The sequence below is a fragment of the Camelus ferus genome, chromosome 1, assembly GCF_009834535.1.
Source record: "Camelus ferus isolate YT-003-E chromosome 1, BCGSAC_Cfer_1.0, whole genome shotgun sequence".
In the NCBI taxonomy this organism is placed as follows: Eukaryota; Metazoa; Chordata; class Mammalia; order Artiodactyla; family Camelidae; genus Camelus; species Camelus ferus.
The window spans coordinates 94378052-94384051 of record NC_045696.1 but is presented as its reverse complement, the minus strand read 5'-3'; positions in this window follow the sequence as shown (position 1 = coordinate 94384051).

The following is a 6000-nucleotide window of genomic DNA, read 5'->3' as shown; positions in this document are numbered from 1 at the left end:
GAAGAATCAGTTGAGATTTATGATTTTAATTTGAAATGAGTACATAAAGCATTGAAGCAAGTAAAAGAATTAATAATCATTATGTTTGTTAGATTTTTAAAAATTAAGTACTCAGCATTTTTTATTGTTAAATTAAACAGGAGAAGTACTTAAAATAAATATACTCTACAACATTTATACATGTACTTGGAATATTTACATGAATTTGGTTAATAAAAGAAATTAATCACATCTTTTAGATATGATTCTACTTATATACCCAGGAAATATTTATAAGATGCAGCAGTAATTTTGTGCAGTATCATGGCAAATACTATGAAATATACTACAGAAAAGGCAAAAATGAGTTTCTAAACATATGTAAAGAAACACTAGCCTGAAAGTCCTTTCAGGGCAAAATCTCAAAAAAGACTGGTTAAATGAACTGCAATGTGGTTGGGAAGTACAGAATCTCAAATTATGTAATAAAATCTATGAAACATATGTTGTTCAATGAATAAATGAAGGCAGTTAATAATATACCAGATGGGAAAAAAATGGCAGACAGGGTATTTGAAGATTCACATTTCTCAAAGAAGAGATCTAGCTCAATAAATGCCAGCTCAGACCAGTCTTGAAAGATTTTTCTCCAGCATCTCTTGTTCTAGTCACTAATTTTAAAGGATGACTGATTCCATCATGGTCCTAAATTTTCAACCGGGTGGTCTCAGACCTACCAAGATGTTAATTCTGCCTCTCCACCCCAATTTGTTTTTAATACATTGTTAGCTCTATGAAAAGTCTTGTTACCTACATAAAATGTGAAAATAAGTAATTCTGAAAAAAATGAGTAATCGGAGAATAAAATTGGGGGGGTTATGTACATGTAGTAATATATTTGAAATCGTTGTGCAGCTTCAGTAATGCTTTTGTTTATTGTTTTAAGTATGTTAGATACACTCAGAAGAATATGAGTTATTGAATTTTGAAGTTTTCTTTATTAGATTTACGAGTGTTGTTTACATGCTTAAAGAACACAGGTGTATAGATTTACAAATCTTCCCTTAGTTGTTTGAAGGGCTTGAGAAAAATCAGATAAATCTGGGACTACAGTTTGAAATATCTAAGGAAATTTACATAAACTTGATTGTAAATGCTGTTAAGTATATCAAGGAATTTAATCTGCCAAATCTATTAGCTATGTATTTATCAAAATGAAAGTGATTTTTAAAAATTTTAACACAAAAGAACTAGATTCATAAAGAAAATAAGAGGCTTAATCATTTGTGCATTACGGTTTAAAAATTAGGTTCCTCTTTTTAATATAAAACTTTAATGAGCTGAATTCCAATCAAAGCATAATTTTGAGTATTTCTATATACTAAAATGCCTTTTACACATACATATATCCCTTTTCATATTCTTTTTCATTAAAGTTTATTACAAGATATTGAATATAGTTCCCTGTGCTATACAGAAGAAACTTGTGTTTTTAATCTATTTTTATATGTAGTGGCTAACATTTGCAAATCTCAGATTACATACTTTTGATGATTTTGGTAGGTAAATGACCTATTTCAGGTCCTGGTAAATAGCAATAATACAAATGGTAGTTATGTATTGTTAACACAGGCATCTAGCTAAAAGTACATGTCCAATATTAAGTGTCTGATGAGATCTGCTTTAGTAAGGAAAGGCTTTATGGAGGTAGGTGGGTAGGATTTAGATGACAAGAGAGGAGAAAGCAGGAAATTTCAGGCTGAGGCTCAGAAGAAAGAAATCACAAGGCAAATCTGGAGGGCTGGAAACTGAAAGTTTACAAAGATTTATGTTGAAGAAATTATTATGAGCAAATGGATTAACTTCAGGTTGTAGAGAACCTGGAATAACAAAGGAGTTTGAGTTTAAACTAGATATTAGTCAATAATGGCTTAGATATTAAGAGCCGTGAAGTGTAAAAAGGTAAGCACTAAATATTGAACACTGGAACTAGATCTAAGTGGAATGATTGTCAAAATGATACTATTTGTTGACCAAAATCATGCACTTCCCAATAACATTTTCTAAGAATGAAACTAAGTTTTATTGAGTGGAAATACATTGGAAAATGTAGAACATTGTAACTTTCATGAATTTGATTTTTTGAAGATAACAGGTTTATTTTGTTAATCTGTTTTAGAGATTCAAATGATTTTACCACAGAAATACTAAGCTAACACAAAATCTCAACTCCAAGTTATAAAATGGCGATGAAATCCTGAAGAAAGAAACTGTCATTTGTCGTGGTTCTCAACTGAGAAACAACAATGAAATACATTCATTCTTTTTTAAAATAAATTCAGAAGTATTTCTAGTTACAGTGACATATCAATAGTATCTTTTTTTCTAAATTATAGTTAATTTACACTGTTGTGTTAGTTTCAGTTGTACAACAAAGTGATTCAGTTATACATATATATATATATAATATATATTCTTTTCCATTATAAGTTATTCCAAGATATTAAATATAGTTCCTAGTGCTATATGGTAGGTCCTTATTGTTTATGTATTTTGTATATAGCAGTGTGTATATGTTAATCCCAAACTCCTGAATTATCCCCTCCCGTAGTCCTGCTTTCCCCTTTGGTAACCCTAAGTTTCTTTTCTATGTCTGTGAGTCTATTTCCAGTTTGTAAATAAGTTCATTTGTATCATTTTTTTAGATTCCACATATAAATGATATTATGTTTGTCTTTTTCTGACTTATCTCAGTATAATAATCTCTAGGTCCATCCACATTGCTGCAAACATCATGACTTCATTCTTTTTATGGCTGAATAATACTCCATTGTGTGTATGTGTGTTACATACACACACTACACAGAGAAAAATAATTTGTTTTGTACAAGGGAAATCCTATGAGGCTCTCAGATTTTTTAAACAGAAACTTTCCATGCCAGAAGGGGGTGCTATGACATATGCAAAATGATGAAGGAAATAACCTTGCTGGGTAGAGAATTCTTGACTGGAGGTTATCATTTAGAATTGAAGAAGAGATTTAGAGTTTCCCAGAAAACAGAAGCTAAAGAAGTTCATCACCACTAAGTCAACCCAACAAGAAATGTTAAAGGGACTACTTTAAGCTGAAAATAAATGGCACTAATTAACAATAAAAAATATATATATATGAGAGTAAAAATCTCACTGTTAAAGGTAAATACATAAAGGTAGTAGATCAGTCACTTATATGGCAAGCAAGAAGGTTAAAACAAAAAAAGTAGTAAAATTAAAATTACAAGAATTACTTAAAGGATGCATAAAATAAAAAATGTAGAAAGTGTCACTGAAAGTATAAAGCATGGGGAGAGTAAAAAATAAAGCTATGGAATGTGTTCAAATTTAAGTTGCTACCAACTTAAACAGGCAGCTATTCACACAGGATCTTATATGTGAACCTTATGATAACCACAAGGAAAATACTTAAAGTAAATACACAACATAAAATGAGAGAGAAATGCAAACATAGCACAAAGGAAAATCACCAAAACACAAGGGAGAAGAGAAAAAGAAGGAACAGAGGAACAATAACAAAAACAGCCAGAAAACAATGAACAAAATGGCAATAAGCACATACCTATCAATAACTAGTTTAAATGAAAATGGACTAAATTCACCAAAAGACAGAGAATGGCTGAATAGTTAAGGACACAAGACCTGTTCATATACTTACTACAACAGATTCACCTCAGAAGAAAAGACACACAGACTGAAAGTGAAGAGATGGAAAAAGATACATCATGCAAATGGAAATGAAAAGGAAAAGAAGCTAGTGTAAGCTATGTTCATATCAGACAAAACATACGTTAAAACAGAAACTAAAATAAAAGACAATGAACAACATTACATAGTTATAAAGGGGTCAGTCCATCAAGGAGATATAACATTTGTAAATGTATAACATGTACCCGACAGAGGAGCACCAAGATAGACAAAGCAAATATAGACATAAAGAGAAACTGAAAACAAGACACTAATAGTAGGGGGACTTTAACACCCCACTTACATCAATGGCTAGATCATTCAGACAGAAAAATCAGTAAGAAAACATCAGACTTAAATGACACAATAGACCAGACAGACTGACATATATACAGATATATACTGACATACATTATATGTATGTATATATTTACATACATATATATATATAATATAACAAAATCAGAATACAGTCTTCTCAAGTGCACATGGAACATTCTTCCAGGTAAATCATATGTTAGGTCACAAAACAAGCTTAAATTTAAGAAGACTGGAATCATATCAAGCATTTTCTCCAACTACAATGATATGAAACTAGAAGTCAGTCACAAGAAAAAAGAGGGAAAAACTGCAAAAACATGAAGGTTAAACAACCTGCTACTGAACCACAATGGGTCAAAGAAATCAAAGGAGAAATTAAATACTTAGAGACATATGAAAACAGAAAAATAACATACCAAAATCTATGGGCTGCAGTAAAAGAATCTTAAGAGAGAAGATCACAGTAATACAGATCTACCTCAAGAAACAAGAAAAATCCCAAATAAACAATCTTAGATGTCAACTTAAGGAACCAGAAGAACAAATGAAACCCAAGATTGATAGAAGGAAGAGTATAATAAAGATCAGAATAGAAATGAAATAGAGAATTTAAAAAATGGAAAAGATCAATAAAACTAAGAGCTAGCTCTTTGAAAAGATACACCAAATCAACAAAACCATTAGCTAGATTAAGAAAAAAGATGACTCAAAATCAGAAATTAAATGTTACAACTGATACCACAGAAAGACAAATGATTATAAGAATATATGAATATTTCTTTAAATCATCCTTAATCGATGTTTTATAGTTCTCCATGTATAAATCTTTCACCTCCTTAGTCAGATTTAGTCCTAAGTATTTTATTGTTTTGGATGCAATTTTAAAAGGATTTGCTTCTTTACTTCTGTTTTCTGATATTTCAATGTTAGTGTAAAGAAATGCAGTTGATTTCTATATGTTAATCTTGTATCCTGCTACCTTACTGAATTCTCTTATCAGCTCTAGGAGTTTTTCTGTAGAGCTTTTAGGGTTTTCTATATATAATATCATGTCAAGAAATGGAAAGATATCCCATGCTCTTGGATTAGAAGAATCAATATTGTTAAAATGGCCATACTGCCCAAGGCAATCTATAGATTTAATGTGACCACTATCAAATTACCCAGGATATTTTTCACAGAAGTAGAACAAATAATCCTAAAATTTATATGGCATCACAAAAGATCCAGAATTGCCACAGTAGTACTGAAGAAAAAGAACAAAGCTGGAGTAATAACCCTCCTAGATTTCAGACAATACTACAGAGATACAGTAATCAAAACAACATGATATTGGCACAAAAACAGATATACGGATAGATGGAACAGAATACAGAGCCCAGAAATAACCCCCCACACCTACAGTCAATTAATCTTTGACAAAGGAGGCAAGAATATACAATGGAGCAAACAGTCTATTCAGCAAGTGGTGTTGGGAAAAATGGACAGCTGCATGTATATCAATAAAGTTAGAACACCACACACAAAAATAAACTCAAAATGGCATAAAGACTTAAATATAAGACAAGGCACTATAAACCTCCTAGAAGAAAACATGGGCAAAATATTCTCTGACATAAATCTTAGCAATGTTCTCCTAGGGCAGTCTATCCAGGCAACAGAAATAAAAGCAAAAACAAACAAATGGGACCTAATTAAACTTATAAGCTTTTTCACAGCAAAGGAAACCATAAGCAAAACAAAAAGACAACCTATGGAATAGGAGAAAATATTTGCAAATGAAGCAACTGCCAAAGACTTAATTTCCAGAATATATAAACAGCTCATACAACTTAAGAAAAAAACAAGCAACCCAATCCAAAAATGGTCAGAAGACCTAAACAAGCACTTTTCCAATGAAGACATACAAATGACCAATAGGCACATGAAAAAATGCTCAGTATCGCTAATTAACAGCGA